Raw genomic sequence first — 9452 nt, forward strand, 5'->3', positions numbered from 1 at the left:
TTTTTTTTTTTTTTTTTTTTGTCGATCTTCTTAATTCAAAGTGAATGGGATTTTTGGGATCCTGCCTTTGGTGCTCCTCGTAAATATGTGAGAGAGACTTTGCCATTGATGAATAAGTCACTCTTTATTTCTTGTATAGAGTATCTTCTACTAACTAACTCCAAAAACCTACCCGTGGCCACCTTTATAGCAACAGAAAACATTTCCATTTCAATTCAACTTGCATCACCAATCTAATATTAATTTTAATGCTAATATTTTCCATTAGAAATAGGATATCATTATACAGAGCAGTGAGACTAAAGAATAATATATAATTTACCATGCTCCAAACTTTAGAATGAAACCCATATGTGCACAGTGTTTCCAGCGACATTAGTTGTCAGGTGAACATGTACTAATGGACATCTGTGAAATAATTTTTTAAAGAGCAATAAGGACCTATCATCAGCATATCCTCCAACAGTGAGAGATTTTTCTCAGAACAGTGCTTGAAAAGGTATGAATCTTAGAACTCTAAATAAAAAGTACTATGCTTTACAGCCATTATCACAATAGCATAGATCCCTGTGTGTGGTTTCTCAACTCATGGGACTGCCAAACCCGCTTGTGGTGCTTCTTGACAGCATGGTAACACAAGGCCATGTGAGCAGTGAGTGCTCATTAAGCATTTGTGATAAAATAATGGATCAGAGCAGAATCACAGAATATTAAATTTGAAATACGTTTTATGGTCAATGGGTCTATATCTTTTTACAATAAAAAGCACTGAGTATATGTTTAGGTGAGACATTGCATATGCATTTGCTCACTGCAGCTCCTCTGAATATGGTAGGTAAGATAAAGCAAAAGAAGGTCAGGGAGATCAAGTCACAAGCCCAAGGTGACTGAGCTCATCAGTACTTACACATGGACTGCACCCCAGGTCAGGTGTCAGAGCTGCTCTCTGCAGAAGTTCAGAGATAGGTGTCCACTGCCTTACATGTGTGAACGCTGCTGTCAGAGTCAGGCCCAGAATTCAACTTGTTTGACTTTCTAGAACAGTAGTTCATTGTGGGACCCACTGATGCAAATTTTAAATGAAAAATAAATTTCTGTCTGGGAATGCTCTTGGCTATAATTCCTCATTTTTATAAATAACAGTATTTTAAAAGACTCTATATGTAAATTACCCCTGCAAAATTTTCTCACAGGAACATATTTCTCACTTAAAACTAAATGGATTAGTACTGGTTCTCTCTTATTTCTTAAGCAAGGTAAAAGTGTCTTTGGGAGATGAGAAGACTAATCCTAAGCCCCACGTGCAGTGACAGGCAGAGACCAAGTGTCCTGCTTCACATGGCAAAGCTGCCTCCCTGACATTTTGTTCCCGCGTATTACCAGAGGACTCCATCACCATGCTCTGCAAATCCATATTCCAGATGGATCCTTCTGTTACAGTACTTTCCATTTCCCTAATTACTTTGATTTGTATTTCCAAATATTTCCAATCTATTTTCTCCTTCTTACTGTCCGTTTTGGGTTCAATTTATTCACATCCCCAAATTCACTCTGTGCTCCCTGACCCTGCATTGCTCCATGGAAAGTTCCACTCCCTGCTACCATCACCTGTCCTACCAGCACAGCTAAAGATTTCTTCTTTTCAAGGGAGACCCCAGAGGTTGCATCACCCCATCATGTCCCACATGGTAGCTAGCAACCATAGCAGTTCCAACACCAGCTCCTGCCTGATAGACCACAGAGGCTCTGTGCTGAGGAGCTTGAGACAGAGATGTCCCATCCCTTGTCCAGAGAGCAAATAACACAACCAAAGAGGGGCAAACTTAGACCACTGGAGACACAAGGCTAGAAGGAACCAAGAGATAAATTCATTTCTTTCTTTCCCATGATGCCCTGTTTCCAGACACAGTGATTCCATATGGCCTTATCTAGAGACAACCTAGTGACCAAAATGTCAGCTGTGTATTCCTTCCAGCATTGTTTCCAGAGCAGGAGGGTTCTGCCCACCCTTCTCTGGTCATCCCCACATTCTTGAGATCTTGAGGTTGCACCCCTCCAGTAGCATTAGTAAGAACACTGTGCTTCAGGCTGTTTCCGCTTCCGCTCATAACATGAAGGTTTCATGGCAGTAGGTGAATTTCAGAGAAATAAATATCTTTCCTAAACTCAGTTGGCAATTGTGGATGGGTGTTGTTTCCTGACCGGCGAGAGAGGATGTGTCCAGGAGGTGGCACACAGTGGAGGGGCAACATGGCACCTCTCAGCAGCTAGTTGATGGACCTAGGACAGAAGGTCTTCGGTGGCCTCAGAGGCCACAGATGTGGATATTCTTCTAGAATTGCTAAACAATCACTAAACTGAGAGCATGTTGGATTGCTGTTAGTTCAGTGCTAAGGGCCAGAAACTCCCTCCTTTGAAAGCTTTATATTAGCTGCCTAGCATGACCTTGGAGGAAAAAAAGAGATTAGCTGGTGGTAAAAAACAAAACAAAAAAAACAAACAAACAAAAAAACACTTAGGAAAGTAGTTAGCAGCCCTGGAAATGAGAACAGAAACACATTATTCTGGTAACTTTGTAAGGATACCTGGATGGGACCCCAACACTGATTGGGGCACTTTTGGTGAGATTTAAAATGCTAATATTTACTATCCACTTTATCTGTTAAGTACTACTTTTAACGTTTTATCCTAATGATCTATTTTACCGTCACCACAACCTATAAGGTAGATAATTTTATCTAGCTTTTACAAATAGGGAAACAGAAGGTTCATTAACCTGCCCAAGATGCTCAGCTTGAAAGAGGCAAAGCTGGGGTACAAATCTGACTCTAGAATCTGCTCTCTGAAACGTTATGCCACTATGGTATTGTCAGAACCTCCACCTGTGAAAGGGACAGCAAAATCTTCATTGTTATCAAGCTATTCTCCCTTAGCTTCAAACCATCCTTCCATACCTGGCCCTGTGGTGCTGGGGCTAGGACTCTGCAAACTGTTTTGCCCAGAGGGCTCATGATCGACCTTGTCAATAGGGGACCAGGAGACCTGAAAGGCTGGAAGAGGAAGAAGGGGGTTGTCTGTATTCTGTTAGCTTCTTTTCCCTCTGTATTCTTGCTCCAGAAAGTGTTACCAGGCAGTGCTTTCTCTTGCTGGCAGAGGCAGCACCTTCCTGTAGCAGTTTATAGTTTTTCTTGCACTGGCTAAAGTATCTTCATTATGCTCCATCAGACTAGCACCCACTGGCTGAAAGGTCCTCTTTGGAACTTAGGGGCTGAGTCACCAAGCTCCTCCTGGGCCCTCAGAAACCACCTGCACTGTGGGGCCCTTCCTCTAGTATTCATTTCATCACTGTAGCTTCTTGCGTTTGTTTTCCCGTGTACGGGTGGTTATAACCCTGACTCGGAGTTTGTTTTTTGTCTTTATTATTAAAGGTTTTTTGTACCTAGTTAATAATTCTTCATATCAAAACTCTGTAAAATAATGATTGTGCTTACTGCCTCTTGACCAGACTGACAAATACACCAGCTATGGTCAGTCCTTGGCACTTGGTTTGCATCAGAGTTTAATAACTTATCAATAATGCATGAGAAATTGCCAAAATTGGGGGTGGGGTGTAGGTGTGGAATGAATCCAGCCAGTAAAAATTTGGGACAAACACGGATTCAGGTCAACTTACGATGTGTCATTTGCAAGAAAATAATGCTAAATTCTTCTCACCTGCCAACTGCTTGACTCCCACAGCAATGATATTCTGTCTTCACCTTCCATTAAATCCATACTGAGACATGTCCAAGTATCTCTTGTCAATGAAAGTCATGATACATTTCTAATCTTATGAAAATTGAGAGGGTTTCAAAAACAAATATATATAATGGAGAACATGATCTTACTGGGCAAGAGTCTGCTTTCCCAATGACCTCTTTATCTTCCTACCATATAAGGGTGACTGGGTTAAGCTAGGTAATTTTGCGATTTTTGGTAGTGGGACATACTCTGGAGAAATGCCTGGGTTCTAATCTCAGCTATTTCACTTTGTAATAACTTGGTGAGCTTCAGAAAAGCATTCATCTTTCTGAATCACAGTTTCCTTATCTGACAAGTAGGATTGGTAATACTATTTATTCCACTTACCTTACAGGCTTGGTTCATTAAATATCTTTTGATCATCTATAGGCATAGGAAAGATCTTGTGTAGATATCCCAAAATATAGAGAGAGAATTAAAACAGTTCTTACCCTAAAGGACTTTATAATCTAGTGTTTTTTTTCCACATCCAGTAGTTCATAGAGCATCACTTATCAGACATTGTGGTAGGAATGAAGAATATAGCAGTGTTAAAGGTGTGGTTCTTTTCTTCAAGGAGATCATAATCTAGTACAGAGAAGGACACAGATAGTAATTAGAATAAGAGGCAGAGCATGCAGTAAGAGGTTGAACAGAAGCAGTATGGTTAGTTAAGGAAACAGAAATCCTACCCCTGTTGAGAAGGTCAGGAGAGGTTTGTGGAGCTACAGCCATGTAGAGCATGAACAAAAAAAGAAGGAAAGATGAAGGGAGTGACCCACAAAATGAGCCTGGCTGGCTATCCTAAGAGCTTGAAGTGGAGTGGAGTGAAATTACAAAGAAGGAATGACTGTAAGTGGCATTGGTGAGCAATGCTTGGATATCTCTGTGTGGCAGTTACAATCATAAATGTGAGTTACTAATGAGGACATGGAGTGAAAGGCAGATGTGGTGGTCTGTTTTAAAATATATTATATAGATATAAAATGGAAGGTTCAATAAAGCCAACAGATTGGGAGACAGCTGCCATGGAAAGGATGGTTTGTTGTCCTCAGATCCCAAGATGAGGGGCCATTGTGTCAGGCAAGGGGGGAAGGGGTTCCACAGCCAGGAGGCTGAGAAGAGGGATATTGTTGGCAGGAGCTTTTCTTTTGGTGTTTGAGGCAGGGTGAGGAAGCTTATGACTGGCTAGTTTGGGTAATTTCAGTGGGCTGTAAGCACAGAGACTGTCCCTCATTATCTAGAGCTTGGTCCTGAGGTTAGGGAAAGAGTTGGGGCAAGTGGCGCAGTGTGAGAAGTATGGGCAGGATCGGTTGGTTTGCATTTGAAAGACATCTTCACTGATAAGCCCTTTCCTGCCTTTAGGACTTCTTGAACCTTGGAGGGCTCAACCCTCTAGGATCAGCAAGGCCTTACATGTCAAAGTATTAAATTACAGAAAATAAAAGATAAGGTAAATACCATTTCTTTAAAAGTGGAGTTTTTCCAGCTTTGCACCTCTAACATCTCCCTAATATCTTGTGCACAAGTCGGGGAGCACACAGCAGCTGTTGCATGGTTCAGTTCCCACTTTAACAGTGAAAATTAGACAGCTAAAAGCTATCAGCTGGGTAGCCACTTTCTCAAGGAAGCCCTCCTGACTCCTCGGGACCTGGTTAGGCACCATTGTGATAGACACTGCCCTGAACCTCCCAAACTCCCTTTTCTGAAGGCAGGCTGACAACAGACAGCCTTCCAAGATTACCTTCAGTAGATTATAAATAAAAGTGGTGATCTTTTTTTAAAAAATTAAAGGTACCACTAAGAACAAAACTGAAAAGTGAATGACTGGTTATTTCTTTTGTGGCAAAGCTGCTTTAATCATAATCCATATCACTAAAAGACATTCAACTGTAACTTCCTTAACAAAAAGGAACAGTAGATCGGATTGTAGGGTTGGAGGCTGTCTTCAGCCATGGCTGTATCGAAGGTGTCACAGGATGTTATCAGCTTTCTTTCCATCTTCATCCCTCTCAGGTCCATTTTCCTCTCTTTGCATGACCTCATCTTCTCTTTCACTCTCTCTTTTAACTGAAAATAGCCTCTCTGTCACTGGACAATGGCCTCAAGCAACCCCAGCCTACCTTCCACTCACAGCTCTTATCTTGCAAAAAGAGAAAACTTATCATATTTTTTTTCCAGAATGTGTGAAAATGTTTAAAGAAGAAACTGATAGACCTTTATACTGGTCAAAATCCAGTTTGAACAGAAACCACACTGGTTATTCAAACAAGGAAATTTTAACATAATTTCTAACTAGAACAGTAGAAGGTAGTTAATTAATTAAAAGTTAAACTCTCTTTTTAAATAAAAGTGACTAAAAAAGAACAGCAACAAAATAATAAGGGCTCTCTAATGGGCCCAGAAATGGCAGGAACACAAGAGCTGCTAAGAACTCCAGGTTTAGGATGAGTGAACAAGAAAAGAACTAAGGACGTGTCCCACGTCAGGATGAGCTGAAAAAACTCTTCAAAAAGATGTGTGGCTGACATAGGAAGCCGAATCCTGCAGGTGGTAGGGAAACGCTCCGTAGCCACAGGCCAGAGTCATTCTTTAGAAGCAGCCCACCTTCGCCAGGGCGTGGCTGAGCAGAGCTGTTGGGAAACGGCTACAGACAGAGCGCAAGTCACATTACCTCATCCAACTAATCAAAACCAATTTATAACAATAGCTACAGACAGACAGTGCTATTTGGCACTGTCCTACGAGCTTCACAGATATTAACTGATGTAGTCTTCCTAAGGTGAAAGCGCAGTCTCAGAACACCGCTAGAGCTCTCCCACGCAGCCCTGGCCTCCCACTCTACCATTAGCAGCAACCTAGGACCAGGTTTTAGAAAGCAAGTACCCTCCTGCTTCTAAGGCTCACTCCGATGCCCTCTATTGATGAAGTTCGACATTCTGCTAGCAGGCAACGGAGAAATGTTTGTAGTAAAGAAGGGTAGATCTGGCGCTAACAGAGTAAATTATGCACAGCCCTGCTTGGGTTACGTGCGTAGCCCTAAACCAATCACTGTGACCAGAATAAGGCGGATTGTGATTCGCAAGGTGGATTGTGATTAGCCCAGGTTCCCATGCTCATTCCTGCCGTCGCATAAAGGGAAGGGAGAGCAGCTCCCCATCATCTCCTCAGATTAATTCTCCCAGAACAAAGGGAAAACTAGGCAAAGAAACACCATAGGTATCCTTCATGTGTTTTGCACATTGACTTTAAAGTGTCTAGTTGCATTCGGGGTTGTTAGGGAAAATTAAAACCTTTCTCTAAGATGACTAACACCACATCCTTCATCCATTAATTTATCCAAATGATGTTTATTAAGCACCTACTATGAGAGGAGCTTGCTCTCACCAGCCCTGAACTACTTACATCTTCCTGGATGCAGGCAAGTTTGAAAGATCTAAGAGTAAAAATGTTCCGATGAGAAAATGGTATCTTTACCTATAAATTAAAATGTTCTAAAAATAATTTTATAACAAGGTTGTAAATACTACTCACGGTCAAATTGGAATAAAGCAGCACAGTCTAGTGAGCAAGACTAGCTGCGTTAGACCTCACACAGGGAGCTAATAACGTGCATAAGCCTTCTCATGTGTAAAATGTGAGCAGTGATACTTATATCATTGGACTGTCAGAAAGATTTAATAGGGCCAAGGATTTAGTTCAGTGGCACCATGTCTGCCTCACAAGTGCAAGGTCTTGAGTTCGATCCCCAATACCAAAAATAAAAAAAAATAATAATCTAACATTTGTAAAGCTCTTCATGCCTGGAAAATAGTTGACACTATGTGTCCATAACTATTATGACACGATGGTTATAAAAGCTGTTGTCAGAAATTGATTATTAGTTACATATCAAGTAACTTCTGCTCCACTAGCTAATTTGAAATTCCCTCATGTTTAAAAATGTCTGCCTGGGCCTGGGATTTAGCTCAGTGGTTCTGCTCCCTATCTCACAAGCACAAGGACCCGAGTTCAATCCCCAGAATCAAAAAATAAAAAAATAAAATAAAAATGTCTGCCTATCTCCTTTTTATATAAAAGTACCCACAAACAAAGCCATTTTATATAAATAATTATATTTTCATTACCTTATGGTATTGAAGTAGCCTCTTTCCGCACATAAATCATGTAGCCCGTGGAACCAAAGTGAAACAAAATAAAACTTGTTCTTGCTGTTATTCTACAGTATGCAGAAGAAAATATACAACTTTCTACATCATTTTTCTTTAAACATTTGTAAAACTGTATGAAAATCTCCTCCTTGAAAATCACTTTGTGTATACACTTTGGGATTCCTTTTTGTTTTTCCTGTTAAAAGAAACTGCTTCTGTCTGTTTTAAAATCACACCAGGACATTCCAAGCAATGGAGTATTCTGTCTGCAGCTGACTCCTAGCGGCCTTCTTCCTAATGAGGACTCTGGCACGGAGAGTGAACTTCTGAGGGCCTTCTCCATGACACATTCTGCAATGCTCTTGGTAAACTGAAGTCTGAGGTGCCAGGGAGCTCAGCATGTCTGCAATTAAATCTTGTGGAGACGTGGCAAAGAGCGGTCACAGAAAAAAGGAACCATCTTTCTTTTCCTTTCTGGCATAGGGCTGTGTTCTCTTAAAACTTAACAATAATCCTACTTCCTGGATGCTATGGGGTATCTATAACCAGATGAAAACAAACGGAAGCAAGAGAACACCTCAGAAAGTACAGGTGGTACCCTGTATCTGTGGGTTCCATGTCATGGCTTCAGCCATCCCCACACTGAAAATCTTTTTTAAAATTACATCTGCATTGAATATGTATACTTTTTATTATAATTATTCCCTAAAATACAGTATAACAACTAACCACATGTCATTTACCTTGAATAACATATTATAGGTAATCTAGAGATAATTTAAAGTACACAGAAGGATACACATAGGTTATATGCAAATACTACACCATTTTTATAACAGACTTAGGCATCTGTAGATTTTGGTGTCCTAAACCTCTGAAAACAAAAGTAATAAGGATAAAATAGACATACCATTTTTAGACTTAGAAATTACAAGTGACTCCTCTAGTTTTGGGTATTTTAGAACCCAGGCTTCCATTCCACAAACAACACAAAGATTAATCTGCAGGTCTTGAGTACAGCAGGTCTTTTCCTGTGAGTAACTTGTCCTCCATCTATACCAGCTGGGCTCTATCGACACAGATACACTTTTCATCACTTTACCCAGAATGGTGAACTACCTGGGCCTCATTAGTGAAAAACTAGGTATTAAAAATTCCTTTCCTGTAGGAAACACATTAGGGCAAATTTGAGGATCTTTTAAAAAATAAGTCTTTCCAGAAAAATGTCATTTTCCCATGGTTTCACACTTATATGTTCACTGACAATTCTATAGCATTTCAGAAAATAAATACCGAGTCTAGAATAATCTTTGGCTATGAGGAAAAATGATTTAATAACTCTTAAATATTTGCTAATATGAATGAATGCTGTTTTAAATTTTAACCTCTTTTGTGATGTTAGTTTCCAAAGGTCTAGCATTGTATTCCTCTATATTAAGAAGAATTAATTATTCTTAAGAATTAAGTGTTCTTAATGAAATTTAAGACTAAAATTTTTTCTTATTTCTGCTTTCAATGAGT

The sequence above is a fragment of the Fukomys damarensis genome, unplaced genomic scaffold (assembly GCF_012274545.1).
Source record: "Fukomys damarensis isolate Sample0158 unplaced genomic scaffold, DMR_v1.0_HiC HiC_scaffold_35, whole genome shotgun sequence".
In the NCBI taxonomy this organism is placed as follows: Eukaryota; Metazoa; Chordata; class Mammalia; order Rodentia; family Bathyergidae; genus Fukomys; species Fukomys damarensis.